General features: G+C 38.0%; 1 protein-coding gene across 1 annotated transcript in view; it reads left to right on the forward strand.

The window, feature by feature from the left end:
* FOXP1 (forkhead box P1) overlaps nucleotides 1-16,372 on the forward strand; it is a 691,275-nt gene that overhangs the window by 96,395 nt on the left and 578,508 nt on the right. Inside the window, exon 3 of the mRNA XM_063426766.1 lies at nucleotides 15,497-15,618. The gene's annotated coding sequence lies outside the window, so the exon portion shown is untranslated. The remainder of the gene's footprint in view (nucleotides 1-15,496; nucleotides 15,619-16,372) is intronic.

Consider the following 16,372-nt stretch of genomic DNA (forward strand, 5'->3'; position numbering starts at 1 on the left):
CCAAACACAGATTAGCTCACTAGCGCAGAGAATCCCGCAAATCTATGTTCAAGGGAACTTCTTCAAACATAGATTTGCTCACTAGCGCAGGGAATTGCTGAAATCTATGTTGGGGGAAAATTCCCAAAACGTAGACCAGTTCTTTACTGCGGGGAATCCCTTGAATCCCCACGCTAGAGAGCTGGTCATAAGTGGAAGCTGTCGTAAAACAGGTAGGTTGTTAAGTGAGGACCACATGAAGTTGTTATAGATGGGGAAATAGGACAGGAACAAACCAGATGGGTTTATAGAGAACTGATGTCCCATACCAGCTGCATTAACCAGTAAAAAAGAAATATTTTGGTATGGAGGAAGGTGCAGAGTTAAGATGCAGAATGCAAAAAAATAAAAAAATAAAAATATATATATATATATATTTTTTTTAAATATAGCCTATGCAATATTTGTCGTGCATAAAAGAAAAAAAAATATTTATAGTGTTCTTTTAAAACCAATCATTCATATTATTTTTAACATGGACCTGAGTTATGCACTTGGCATTTGTTTGGCGATTAATTCTGCAATTGTTTAATAAGTTATTTATTTTAAAAGATGGTATTTGGAGTTCATTGCATATGTTCTTTCCTCTATGCATATACTCACATAGTCCCAATTTTAATTTTGATTGAAATGAAATGGCTATACAGGCTAAACTGTGTTGATCTGAAAGTATATCTTGGTGTACAAAAAACATTAGTGATCATTTTTAAGTGTGAATAGTTGCCAACATGAAACTCTAGTTGGCTCAGGCTGGCTGATTGACAGGAACTGGAGTTGAAGTTACACCCCAGCAATAAACTCTACACATCACATTTCATGCTGACCAGGTCTTTGTACCCTAACCATTTCAGCAAGCTTCAATGCTTATAGTAACATAAATAAATGTATTTCTAATGCAGAAACAGAAGGCAGGAATGTTTTGGACTAGGAATACTCTCCTTTAGTCAGGAGTCTTTCATTGTGGTCTTATCATATACGGTAAGCTCTTTATGCAATGCAATGAGCATGGATCTTACTTACAGTGCTTGAAATTAACCTTTCCAAAATATATTCCAACTTAAAATAAAAAAAAAATAAAAAAGTTTTTTCCCAAATTACTTTAACCCCTTAAGGACCAAACTTCTGGAATAAAAGGGAATCATGACATGTCACACATGTCCTGTGTCCTTAAGGGGTTAAAGGTTCATTCACTATATAGGAATCTACATTTTGATCAAAATAGTTTGTTAACAAAGCCACATTGGGGTATTTTCCCAACTTTTTCAGTTTTGTGATTTAGTTTTTGGTTCACCAAAATTGACTTTTCATGAATGCAGACCTAAGAGGTTTAAACCTAACCCCTATTATAATGGGGGAGGGGGAGGGGGAGGAGCAGGGGGGGATCCAAAGCATTAGGACACCTCACTTAAAAGCATTCATTGCCGTTTGAATAGGTAAAGGAAATTGTCTGCATTGGTGCCTTTATTTACAGAATACCAAACCTCCCAGTCATCCGACATTTCCAGGACAGAGTCCTGATTTGGGGCTTGTATATCTCAGTCCCTGAAGGAGGACACTTGAAAAATATTCCTAATAAGCTCAGTGGGAGCATATTAACCACGCTAACTGTACTGAGGTCATTCTGACCATGCATGAGGGCTTTAACAGTGCTATGAACATGGGCAGTCCTGTGTGGGCTGCCAGTCAGCTTGGTATGCATGAATCTCAGCCTTTTTGGCTAGTATTGGCCATTTTCCCACATGTGAATAAGCACCCCGTCAATTAAAAAAGGTTAAGTGAATAACTTCAGATTACATATTAAATATTCATGTGGGCAAGGAGAACTAAATAATTTGCAGATAAAAGGCCAAAATTTGCACTTTCTGTCTTGCGAGAATTTTGTTTCTTCAAAAAATTGTGTGAAGTGCCAGGACATGTTCATTCCATTCTGGCACTGAATCAGTCAGTTATTGGTTCTTTCTAAAATTAGCCTGTCTGTCTTCAACAGTACCAGATGCTGTAGAAATTAACATTATCTTGGTTATTATAGAGTAGTTTTTCTGCATTCACACACACAGACACACACACACACAAAACTTCCTCAAACATTGCAAATAATTAAGTTGTCATTGTTAAATATCTTGACTTTTGTTTAATAATTGCAGCATATGCTTACAGCTACAATGTATTTTCTGGTATAATAGCTGGTGTAGATATATACTACACGTGATACAGAACCAAGAATGTTGCCTTAAATTTTTTTTTTGACAAATGCATTCTCATCTTCATCAAAGCGTCTTCAGGTTGGAAAGTGACAGAATACTGAGATGTCTTTTAACTCTTTCCTTGCCGGTATGTTCACCCATGTATCCCTATTTTGGACCCGAATACCCTCTTTTCTATCTCAAAAGAACACTGTAGTGTCAGGAATACAAACATATATTCCTGACACTTTTAGAATGGACATTTAGGTTTCCGATCCCCCTCCCGTGGAGATTAAACGTTTAAACCTTACCTTTTCTTCAGGTGTGCCTTTTTCTTCTATTTCTTGTCTCTAAGAATTGACCCTCCCTTTCTGGAGCACCCTGCAGGAGGTATTCTCCCTTTTTTAGTGTGTGCATTACACCTAACATTTTTAAAACATCCACTCACAACTCTAAAATGAAAGTGTCCCTCTTTGTCCATTTGAAATGTTGGGAGGTATAGTGGGCATACAGAAAGCCATTCAATAAATGTACAGTATGTGCATGCTTCCGTGTGACTGATTAATGAGAATTTATTTTTTTTACAGTGGAATCAAAACTGTTTTATCAGCAACTTTTTCTCCCCCAAATTTGACAAAGTGCACGGAATTTGCCAGTGGCAGAAATGTAGCACTCTGTAAAGCCAGCTGAATTGTGCACACATGAATTATGACAAGTAAAACTGACTGTTCTGTGGTTTGTTGTGTCTGGTTTGATTTCTCCAGTTAAAGTTGTAGTTTTACTTGGTCATTTCAAACTTATTTTCACCGTCTGGCCAAACCAGCAGGATCCCCATGCGCTGCAGGGGGAATGTATATCATATCAGCCATAAATCTTGGAGACTTAATTCTTATTACATCATTAGCAGAAAATACTCATATATACACCATAAGGACGTTTGTAAAAAGGAAAGAGGTTATGCTAAATATCAGTTCTGGGCTGAAGACCCTAAAGTGGAGCCATCAGAACAGTGTACTGGGTTTCAATTCAGATTACTGTAATTGTAGAACTTTGCCATCCCTTGACTCCTTTGACTACTATTTGTGAGGTTGTACATTTGTGATAAATATAAAGGTAATATAGTACCGCAATATTCCATTATTTTCCTATACCTATCACAGAAATCAAACAAATTCGAACGTAGTTATGCAGTACCTCCCAATTACCAGATCAAACAATATTTTTTTAATTCTTTATTTTTGCAATTTTTACAATGCAATAACAAAACATAAATAAACACAGCAAACAGAAAAATGTAGAGGAAGAAAAAAAAGTTAGAACTTGGGATAGATTGATTATCGGTTCTGTAGATTATTAGAGCCAATATTCGGCATATTTCTGATAATCGGTATCGGTCTTGTAATTTACAGATATTAACTAACTCAACTCTCCCAGTCAATGCACGCCATCTTCCGCATCTGGAAACTCTAGTCGCCAGTCTCGTTCGACTAAAGGCAATGAGACAGTGAATAAGCTACTGTAATATACTGGGCTGGATGACGGAGATCGATAGGAGTGTGTTTGCTGTCAACAATAACAGTAACAGCACTGTACATGTACTTAGAGCGATAGGAGTGATTGTTGTCAGCATGTTACGTTAATGGCAGAATTGTTAAGAAATTGTGTTGCTTTTTCCAAACTTTAAATATACAGAATATAAGCACTGGTTATCGGCAATTGGACCAAAAGGCGACCGATAATCTGTATGGGCATTGGCTCTGGAAAAATGATATCAGTCGATCCCTAGTTCAAATAAGTTATTGTTCCTCCTTCAAGTGGGACTGTCACAATTCCAGACAAAGTTTTAAGATCACTATTTAGGTACCGGCCCCCTTTCCCAGAAGAAGACATTGGGAGGCTTTTGTGCATGGCAAATGCAGTACCGCGCCAATTGCATTAATTTATCTTTATGAGGAATGTTCAGCATCTCCATCCAGAGAGTGCAGCACTGACCCAGGAAGCACTTCTAGCGCCCGTCTGAGTGACTCATAAAAGAGGTTTTCCTAGGCAGCAATGTAAATACTGCTTTTTCTCTGAAAAGGAAGTGCTTACATTAAAAAGCCTGCAGGGACTGACTATATTCACAAAAAAAACTACATTAAGCTGTAGTTGTTCTGGTGACTATAGTGTCCCTTTAATGTCTGACTTTTAGTTATAAAACAAAATAATGGCCTTAGCAAAAGTAGCTGAAATGTACATCTCAAGAAATGATTCAGCTCCCCTTATATGAATAGTACGTTTTAAAAAATAAAATGTCTAGCCAATATAGGCCCCAACAACATGATTTAAGCTAATAAATGAAATCAGTAAAACACAAGCACAGAGGAACAAGTGGTACAATCTGTATTAATTCTGCTTCAGTGGTGATCACAGTGTTCATTAAAGTCACTTTAACTCCCAACAAATCTCGCTGCCTTCTACCTCCTAGATTCTTAATGAAATGAACTAGGGAGGCTGCAAGCATGTGTTGGTGGTGGATAATATTTGTATCACACCAGCAGTCTGGAAAAAGTGATTTGTGAGCGTAGCTTGTTCCAATCTTAGAAAACTAAAGATGATGCATGAAGTTAAAAGTAAAAGTGGTAATAACCTAACCCCCGAGATAAGCAAAATACAGTTACAAACATCTGGTGTAAACAGATCAGAGGAACAATCAATAACATCACCATGGACGGCAGTACACGTTAGATTATTTTAAGCAATTAAAGGGACACTATAAGCACCCAGACCACTTCATCTCATTGACGTAATCTGGGTTTAGTGGCCATGTCTCCTTAACCCTGCAATCTAAAACATTGCAGTTTGATAGAAACTACAATTTTTTACATTGTAGGGCAGCGATGGTGAACCTATGGTACGAAAATATGCCGCCAAATGATTTTGTGAGTTCTGGCCCCTTACATATACAGAGACCCAGTGAGGGTCTTTGCAGAGCTGTGCAGCAAGAAGGGGGGAAGGAGGCTCTCAGCCTTCTCCTCTATGTCTGCAGCCGAGTCCCAGCTTTCAGAGATAGTAACCACTTTCCTATATGGAAGGCCTAATGTGGCGCTGATGTCGGAAGAGGTGGAGATTGAGCCAGTGCCAAGACGCTGGAAACAGGTGAGTGTGCTGCTGGGTTTTCAGTGCTGCTGGGAGGTGAAAAAGGGAAGAGGGGGCAGAGGAACACTTTAGTGTTAGGAATACAGGTTTGTATTCCTAAAACTAAAATGCTCCTTTAAGACAGATAAATGGAACATCTCAGCTGATTAGAGCAATTTGTAGAGCACTACAAAGAAATATGAGCACAGTGTGAGAGAACAGGGCAAATCATTCAAAATGAACTGGACTTGCTTTACTGTTGGGTACTTGTCAGAAACATTTAGTTTGCTGCATATCTCGGGTATACCTCCCACCACCTCTCTGCTCCTCAGGAAAAAAAAATTATGGGCAGTACTGTATGTACTATGTCATTCATGTTATTTATCTAAACCAATTCTTACAAATTGTAATATTTGAGAATTATAAAGCTGAACCTTTTTATAATGTTTAATAACGAATAGAGGGAAAAAAACATTTAAGTTGTTAAAATGCCCTCTAAGAAACCTTTATGTGTGGGCTTCATCACTGGGCTTACATATCATCCATCCCCCTTAGATCATCATACCACCTGTAGTCCATCACAGTTACCACATCCTTCCTTCGCCTCATGCCTCTGCACTGCTGACTTTCTCTTCCTGGCTCTATGTGGTGCACTTTGACATTTTCTCCTACTCTCTCAATATTTTTATGGCCATCCTGGTGGAAGCAGTGTTCCACACTATTTGATACACACTGATGTTGGTGAAGTCAAAACACTCTCACCACATCTCACTGACAATAATGTATCATACAGGTTAATTTGTAGCAGTGTCCACCTTTAGGGTCCCTGCTGCTTTATCCTTAACTGTTGGTTTAATGGTCACCTGCTTGAGGTACCTCTGAAGTGCGCACTTTGTTTAAAACCTGTTTGTTTTAAAATCATATATGGTCTGAGCCATTCCACACAGAGGAGGATAGTTTCCAGCACATTTAAGTAAATGAAACATATCAATAGCAATATTGTCGTAGTAGACATGTGAAAGTCACAAAACAGGTCAAGAGTAGTGAAGTGACAGGTAGTGATGCTTTCCAGTGCTAGGCCCATGCCTGGGGCATAAGCCAGGAGTGGACTTTCAAATATACAAATATATTTCTGCATTTTAGATGTCTCGTTCCTCACATGCTGTCTTCTGCGGCATCAATCACGCTCACTCTCATCCGCTCTGGCTTTGGACTGCCTGCCCCCCATCCCTCCCTGGGGTCCCCTTCTGCTTTTTGTGAGGGTTGTCCGGACATAAGTCTCAGCATGTGTGTGGTGGCCTGCCGTGGGTCATCACCCTGGTGTAAAGTTGTGTTGGGCAATCAAGTGGTCCTGTCTACATATCCCCAGAGGTTATGGCTGGTAACGGGCAATCCACGGGGGGATGGAGCTAAAACTAGGTGGTCAATAGGTGAGCTACGGGGAGCTTTTCCCCATGCGTTGAAGGATGGGAGGGAAGGAACAAAAGAAAAGTGACTTCTTAGTAGGAATACAAGTGTGAAGTAGAGATGTGAACTTTCTTTATTTTTAAGGTTAAGATTGCCCTGCTATGTATACTGATGTCTCATCATACATATTTATTCTTCCCCAGTTGTCCTCCAAACATCACACAATCACCATGCAAATTGTGATACTGAATTGCCATGGTTTAATGTTTGATATCTTAGAACTGTAAGTAATTGTCTATGTATTTGTGTAGTTAATTCTCCAAGCTTGTTTACCATTCCATCCCTAATACAGACCATCTGTTGCTATAGGTTTGGTTATCACAGCCAGATCAAACAATCTTTGGACTTTCTCAAGGGATTGTCTCGGTTTAACTATTTCTGCACTGCAACCCCTCATCGGAAAACAAACCTCTGTAAAAGTATGCAAAATAATTGTCAAAGAAAATATTTTAAAAATTAGTATCCGATAATGCTTTAGCAAAAATCATTTAACATCAACTTCCTAATGAATTTTAAAAAATTATAAATGAGTTTTGGAAATCTATTCATAAACAGGGCTATTCATAGGACACGAGGTCACACATTTAGGCTGGAAGAAAGGAGATTTCATCTAAGGCAAAGAAAAAGGTTTTTTTACAGTAAGAACAATAAGGATATGGAATTCTCTGCCTGAAGAGGTGGTTTTACCAGAGCCCATACAGATGTTGAAACTGAAATTGGATAAAAACTTACAAAAACATAACATACAGGGATATAATTTCTAATTAGTGGGGTAATAGCTGCTTGATCCAAGGAGACATCTGACTGCTATTTTGGGGTCAAGAAAGAATTTTTTCCTAGTTTGTGGCAAAATTGGAAGCGCTTCAGAATAGGTTTTTTGCCTTCTTTTGGATCAACAGCAACAACATATGGGAGGAAGGCTGAACTTGATGGACGCAAGTCTCTTTTCAGCTATGTAACTATGTAACTACTATGTAACTATGTTATACCTGGAGAACTATTGGCCTTGCTTGCGCCTTACAGCTCCTAAACAAAGATATTCAGGTAAAATATTTCTCAATGTGCAATAGCAGACACAAATTGAATCAATTTTTTACTAGTATATTTGTAAACACAAGAGACAGTGTTCTCCTATATTTACTCTGCTACCTTTCTAATATAACTTTTCTTGTGTGTTGTTTTATCACTGTGATTAATACAGGTTGCTTGTGCATTCACATCATCTAATCAACTTTTAGCATACTAGGCACCGCTTCTACATTTTTATTCAGAAAACAGAACATCCAAAAGGACTGCTATCCCTTAGAGCCGGGGTCTCAAAGTCAATTTACCTAAGTGTCACAGTCCGAACCATCTTCTACTATGGGTCCAAAAATCCATACTACCAGATGCATGTGCATACACATAAATTTGTACTCCCATACACACATACTTTCACTCAGACACATATACACATAGATACACATACAGCATCTTTCAGTATCTTTAGAGTGGCTAAACTCTTGATGTAGGCTGCTTACTGCTTGTGACTCTCAAATGTTATATCTGGAGATACCGCTCTATTCCAGGATGACTGGCTGTGGGCCTCATAAAAGTATTTAGAATTCCATAAAATGGCATCTGGTCCATTAAGACATCAACAAGCTTCCTATTGTCCTTTAAAATGTCTGTACGGCAGCAAAGTATAACCTGCTTATTCTTAAACCTTCGCACAGCACTTTCGTGCAGGAGGGAAGGGTTAATGACGCAATAGTTACTGGGAGAACGTGGATATTGTTATTATTATATTTTATATAGCACCAACATATTCTGCAACGCTTAACAATTCTAGAATTAGGATATTTGACAAGTTATTGACATACAAAAAATAGCAGAGACAAAAAGAGGCCAAGAATGCCCTGCTCTAAAGATTTACAATCAGTACATGTGCACTGCTCCATGTATTGTGAATTGATCTTTGTGGTTCCTGTGTGTTACCTGCAATACTGTGTTGTGGCTGAGTTTTATATACAGACAATTCAATTAACATAATTGACTGATGGTCATTGAAGTGGTGCCTGCTTCTTGATGTTTTAGGTGGAGTTGGTCAAGTTTTATATTAACAATATTGTGGTGGCTAAGTCTCGTCGGCTGAGAGTTATAGGCAGTGCTCTCCTTTTGTCTTTGTCCTAAAATCACCCACATGGAAAATAATGTGTTTTAAGCCCATGAAGCTGCTCTTAGTAACTTTGTAGATTTACAAGTGTTTTGGGAATATGCTTACAAACAACTAGCTCTGGTAAACAGGTGTTGTCTAATGTAATACACAGTTTTCGAAGTTTTTGAAGCTTGTTTATTTTGTTTCCCTCAGTGATCTTTTCTTGGTAGAAAATGTCTTCTGGGAGCAAAAGAGGCACAGCTGTCGGCTCCCTGGAGCACGGGCCACAACAATAAACTTGTTTACTTCATGCAATGTGTACACTGTTGCATAAACACAAAGAAATGACAATTCTTTCAGATACCAAAGGTTTAAAAACTGTTTGTTTTTTTCCTGACTTCTAAAGATGAATGTAAGCGAATTTGAGCAGGGACTCAACACCCTCTCTTCCTGTGTGTCCAACTTGTCTTGTTGCAAATACTTTTCTGTTGGCCCACCTATTGTACAGCGCTACGGAATTTGTTGGCGCTTTATAAATAATAGTAATAATGAAAGAAAAGGCAGATTCTGGTATGTTCTTCTTCACATTAGCCTGATAAAAAAGCAGTGAATGCTCCAGCACCAGTTTAATTCGTTATATTAAGGTAATTGAAAAATGATATATGTATATCATTCTGCCCTTGCCATATTTTAATAATACATTATATGGTATGGTATGGTATGGTATGATATCCTGATATAATATGGATGTGCCTGTGATAGAATGTGATTGGACTGCACTCAGTCCATTTCAGTCATCTCTTATACGCCAATAGTGCATCAGTGGATCCAAGGTGGCAGACCTCTGCAAGGACAACCAGGTCGAAAAGTTGGATCCAAGCACTCCAGGTAGGTGTAACTGCTGACTTTAATAGAAATCAGATACAGAAATAATGTTTTGGCCGCACAATGTGGAATGTGATCTAACTCCTATTGAAGTCTGCAGTTACATTTATCTCAGATCCAACATTTTTAACTTGATTCCTACAGAATTGGTGCTAAAATGAGACTGGAAATCTCAAAATAAATGCAGTTTTCCACCATACATAGAGCATTACTGTATTTTTTAGGACTTTGCACTAATAAACCACAACATTAAAACCACCTGCCTAATATCATGTAGATCCCCCTCGTGCTGCCAAAACAGCTCTGATGCATTGAGGCATGGACTCCACAAGACTTATGTCCTGTGGTATCTGGCACCTAAACATTAGCAGCAGATCCTTTTATGTCCGGTAACTTCAATTGGATTGAGATCTGGGGAATTTGGAGACCAAGGTAACACCTTGAACTCTTTGTCATGTTCCTCAAACAGTTAATGCAGTTTTTTTTAGAGTGCATTATCCTGCTGAAAGAGACCACTGCCGTCAGAAAACAACATTACCATGAAGGGGTGTATGCGGTCTGCAACAATCTCTAGGGAGGTGGTACTTGTCAAAGTAACATGTACATAAATGACAGGACCCAAGTTTTCCTAGCAGAACATTGCCCTGAGCATAGCACTGCCTCCGCCGGCTTTTTCCCAAAGTGCATCCTGCATCCTCTCTTCCCCAGGTAAACAGTGCACAGGCACCGGGTCACTTGATATAAAAAAAAGCGTAATTCATCAGACCCAGCAACCTTCTACCATTGTTCCATGGGCCAGGTGTGACTCTCATGTTCTCATTGAAGGCACTTTCGGCTGTGGACAGAGTCTCCATGGGTACTTTGACTAAACTGCGATGCACTTTGTGTTCTGCCACCTTTCTATCATGGCCAGCATTACGTTTTCTCTGAGATCGTAGCAGACGGGCTAAACTTTGCTTCGCACGTTTATCAATGAGCCTTGCGTGCCCATGACCCTGACGCCGGTTTCTCGGCTGTCCTTCCTAGCACCACGTTTGGTAGGTACTAAACACTGCGTACTGGGAACAGCTCACCAGTCTTGCCGTTTTGGAGATTCTCTGACCCAGTCGTCTAGCCATCACTATTTGGCCCTGCATGATATGAATGTATATTTTTTTCATAGTTTCTATTGTAAGAGAAAATACATTCATCTTGATCTCACATGAACACTATAATTAGATCAGCTTATGACTGATTACATGCCCTTAGTAAATTACATAACCAGATAGAAAAATAAGCATGATTAACAAACAGAAGTAAAAAAAAAAAAAGTTAAGAATTAAGATTTAATAAATAACATGAAAATTACCATGGTTCTCCAATTCCATTAACACCCTTTCAAATACCGATGACAGAATATTGGTTTATTTGCTTAAGGTTTCCAGGTGCTACAATTTCCCAAACTAGCAAGCAGCAGATCATGTCAAAATAAAGCATGTTTTACATCTCCATATACATATTTTTAATATACTGGTTTATTTTCTCCATCTGTGCCCAAGCATAAGAATTTAGCTCCATAAAAACACAATGTCCTTTCTGGACGGAAACATATGACTTGTACAGAATCTGGTTGAGTACAGGAAAAGCAACAAAATTAATACAACACTAAACTTAAAAATAACTTTTTAATCTATCATAGTTTGATATATTCTAATTTTACTCCCTCTCTGAACATATCTGCTTCAACATTAAAGGAGAAAGACATCTGACACGCAGCAGTCGCTCTTAGGTACATTGTAATCTAGGCTAAGAATCAAGCTTTTATGCATCACATTTTCTGCTTTTGATCCAAAAGAAGGCAAATAAATTAGAGACAATGTCCAATTCAGCCTTTATTAGAAATATTTTATTGTATTAGAACAATTCTAGATATCTTTTTTCATTACATTAATTCATTAAAAGTAATGGATCAAAGTTGTATGTGGATATTGTGTAATACTTGGCAGTTTGGTAGTTGTGGTACCCTGAAAGGGACACTATAGTCACCAGAACAACTATAGTTTAATGTAGTTGTACTGGTGAGTATAATCAGTTCCTGAAGGCTTTTTTTATGTAAACACTGCCTAGGAACATCTCCAGTGGCCACTCCTCAACGGCCACTATAGGTGCTTCCTGTGTCAGAGCTGCACAGTGTGAAGCACTGAAGTTCAGCATCTTCACGCTGTGCATGGAGATGCTGCACTTTCCTCATAGAGATGCATTGATTCAGTGTATCTCTATGGGGAGATGCTGATTGGCCAGGGTGGTGTTTGACTCCACCCCGGCCTGCCTCCTTGGCTGAGATCATCAGAATTGCCTTCTCATTTCCTATATATGATGTCATCCAAGGAGGCAGATCGTGGGCAGAGCCAGCACAGTGGTGGAAATAAATTGAGTTTTACTAGATTTAAGGGGGAGCAATGGGGCTTAATAGTTAGTTTAACACTTTAATGTTTATGTTCCTGACCCTGTAGTGTTACTTTAAAGAACTTCAGTTGTCTGTCCTAAAAGAATTAACAGTGTAGCTCTTACAAATTTGCACAATTTCTAAACTGCTGCAAATGTTTCACCTTATACTGCTTCCTTTGATCCATAACATTCAATAAATTTCAACTGGAAAAAACAATTTATATTCATACATATTATTTATTAAAGAAAAAATACAGGTTAAGAAACATATTCTGCTCAAAAATGTATTAATGATATCTCAGAATCAAATAAATCCACTACCAGTTCAATCAATCTCTAAGATGGCCATCTGCACCACTGAATCTTTAAAGCTGGGTGGATTGTAATGTTGAGTAGCAAGAGTATGCTTGAAGATTCTGCCGAGTAAGTTTCATTCAAACTGGCTTTTACAGGAGCCTAGAGAACCTTATATTTACTCTCAACGTCAGCCCTGGAGATTCAGACATTTCAGCAGCTTTTTTTCCTAGGAGCTAGTTGGCTCCCTTTTTGAGAAATGGTAGTTGAATACTCTCAGTAGACCTAGAATAGACTTCATCCATCGGCCTCACTTCCTCAAGGCAAAAATTACCTTGGGGTTCACCCATATTTTTTATTTTTAGTTTCATTTGACTGTTCCTCTCTTCCCTTCTTTTTCCTTCCTTTTCCCTGCACCTCTCTTTTCCACTCCATTTCTGCCTTACTGGGCATCTGTTGTTACTGCTGTTTTGTCTTTGACATAAGGCATTCAAACATAATGCTTTATACAATCTTTGTAACGTTTGTCTAATGAACCCCCTTTTGAGGAGGGCAGTACTCTTGCCTCCTTTATTATGAAGCCACATTCATCCCTAATACACCATTTTCTAGGAACAATGTATGCTCAAATTCTGTCCCCTTTCAGTAACTATTTTCCCTTTATTCTAGCACTTCCTATTTTTATTCCAATTCTCCACTTATTTCCTTCTTTTCCTCCTTTATGTATATTTTGTAGCTACTTAGTTCACTTTCAAATACATGGGTCTGCTTAGTCATAAAATAGACCTTCTCTGGCTCACAATATTCAAATATCAACCATACTTGGGCATAGCAGGGCAAGGCAAAATATTTAATATTGTGATTTATATGCATGTTTGTATGTTGCCTTCTGTTTATTTAATGCTATACCCCTCTAATTTTCTTTACCCTTTTGCTAATATCTTGAAATTATTATATATTTCAATTAAAAATAGCTCAATAAATGAACAAAAAATAATAATATTGTATGGTTCAGTAGAACATGGACATGAAAATTGGGGAACTATCTCTTTAACGTTGCAGTTACGATATGTTGGCTCTTTTTATGTACCTTAAACATCCATTTTCTCAAATGAAAATGGTTGCATGCGAACAACTTAATTTAAAATCAATACCATTTTAGGTAAATGAACAATCTCTAATATATCAGAGATCCAATACTTTCAACAGATTAACAAAGGCTGGGATGACCCATTTATACTATTATTAAATGATGCACTGAAGAAAATGTCTTACACAATGTGGACCCAACAGAATGCAAACCAGATAACCATTTGCAAATAATACAATTATATCGTCTAATTGATGTACACATTTCAAGAGGTGGTAGGCACATGTAATAATATCCATGTGATATTGAACACTTAAAGCATCCCATTAAAGCAGTCAATAACAGACCATATTCTTAACCCAATCTGGTCACAAACTACATTAAAACAAAGAAGGCACACGGTATGCAAATACTCAACTCCCCTTACTGGATCCTTTATAGCTAATGCATGCGCGGCATTGTGATAGCTGTTTAACATCTGGTGGCTCCTTTCACAAAATGTATGTGATGAATGTACCCGCTGCCAAGTGCTGTACTACATGTCCCGTAGAAATGAAATCTCCATCTAAAATCAAGTGGAGCATCATGTCCTGGTTTAGTGAAAGCATACTGCAAGTAAATACAAGATCTTCAAATGTGAGTTCCTTTTTTATTTTAAATTTGTTGAACTAACTTTCAGCTTATATGAGTGCATCAACTTTATAATGCATTGAAATGGGTTATGCCCAACATGCGGTGTCCTTTTAATATCACCACTCAAATAAGAATTACAGACACTCTTTATCACAAGAGCGATATGGAACGTATAATGCCATATGGTGAGGTAGGCACTACTATAAAACTCTTAAACTCTAGCTTTTTGTTTATTCTTTATATCAAATTTGCACAGGGTCTTTATGGGATCTACACTCACACCATTCTTACTGCCTTATTGTTCTAAACGCATTCTCCTGCATCCATCTGAGTATTCGCTCGTACTCCATTTATATCCATTTGCCACTGTGATGCAACTTACATTTGCTTAGTGTTCTGTTATCAAATATCTTTTTTATCAAAGGAACACTACAAGCACCATAGCCACTACAGTATGCAGTAGTGGTTATGGTACCAAAAGTGCCCTGGTTATTGTAAGTAGTCATAATATGTTAGAACAGTTTGACTTCGTAACTGGAATACTTTACTATATCCTGGAAGCTCTCTGTCTCAGTGGTACAGAGTTTAGCTCGATGTATGAGAGCACCTAGCTGACACTCGCTCGCAGCCAATGATCTGGCAGGAGCTTCCGGATCTCCTGGTTCTTGACAGGTGGTGAGTATCTGCGCCCAACGGACCCCAGGTAAGAAGCAAAACTGGTATAAAGTGGTTTGACTACTTGCAAATGGGTATTACTGACACTATAACCACTACAGGTATTATTCAAAAGGAGTACCATCTAATTGGTTCAGAAATAAATGAGGTAGAAATCCATTTTTAATCCAGTGCTCCAGAACCTCTCACAAGGGTTGACAAGTCCATATAATACATATGGGAGTTGTAAGTTTGAACCTCAGCAAATCATGAAGAATTCAAGGTCAGGACAGGCTGGATTAATGTAAGGTTCAATTCAAGGCAGTGTGTTCTATATAGATACGGACAAGTTAGGCCTCAGTTTGCAAGACGAGGAAAGGTACAAGCAGGCTGAAACTGACAAAAAGTCATAATGTGGTTCCAAGTTTTCCTGACATCTAAAACGTTTCTGCTTGACTCCATAGGGTTTTGTCATCATGGATGCTGCAGGTATCTCTTGCTGATTATTCTTTGTCAAATTAAGAAACCTTTTGTATGTGATCATTTGTATATATTTTTTTTTTATTCCAGGTTCCGCTGTTGATGTGAGGTTCCTGCAGATGCACAAATCTGTGATGCGAAGGATTTCTGTCCTACATCCAAATCCCAAGAAGAAGATGAGTTATTTAATGTAATGCCCCCAATTGAAGACGGTAAGTCTGTTTACCAACTCCTGCACCAAGTCAAGATACATTTTTACTTTAAAGCTTAATTCTTATGTAAATAAACATAGCATAACAGTAACATGCTCAAGTCTTACCATTGAGTCCCATTCACTACCAAAAGCGTGAATATGTTTTTTAACAGCTGAAAATTGAAGTACAGTTTACTGAATTGTAACGTAAATCTCATGAAGTTGCATGTAAACAAAACAGCAACGTTAAAGTGAAAGTTTTACAATAAAAAAACATGTTCTCTTTGTTAACCTTAAAAATCTAACTTTTGTTCTTCCACTTTTTTATGTTCAACTGAACCTTTTAGCCATTTCCCTATCTGCTAATCTATCAGGCAGAGCTTCACTATTATTCATTAGAATTTCATAATGAATTTGTATTATTTAAAAACTCATGTTCGGCAGTTGCAGCTCAATATGGGCTCTTAGTGCATATCCCTCCAGATAAAGAATAAAACATCTATTGCCAGTGGTAAAAGAGTGAACCACTAACACTGTTTTCCTTTGGGGAAGGGCAAACTTGAACTTATAGTTCTGCAGTGTTATAATTTCCCCTCCCCTTTCTCCCAGAAAAATTACTACTTGATATTGAATTATCATGTTCAGATCAGCTGGAGATATGCAAAATTTAGGTCAATTGTGAAATCTGTCCAGTATGAGAGCTCCTCAGACATGCTCAGTATGTTCCTTTAGCTAATGTTTATAAATACTCTAGAAAATCTCCAGTAGGACAT

The sequence above is a fragment of the Pelobates fuscus genome, chromosome 7, assembly GCF_036172605.1.
Source record: "Pelobates fuscus isolate aPelFus1 chromosome 7, aPelFus1.pri, whole genome shotgun sequence".
Classification (NCBI taxonomy): domain Eukaryota; kingdom Metazoa; phylum Chordata; class Amphibia; order Anura; family Pelobatidae; genus Pelobates; species Pelobates fuscus.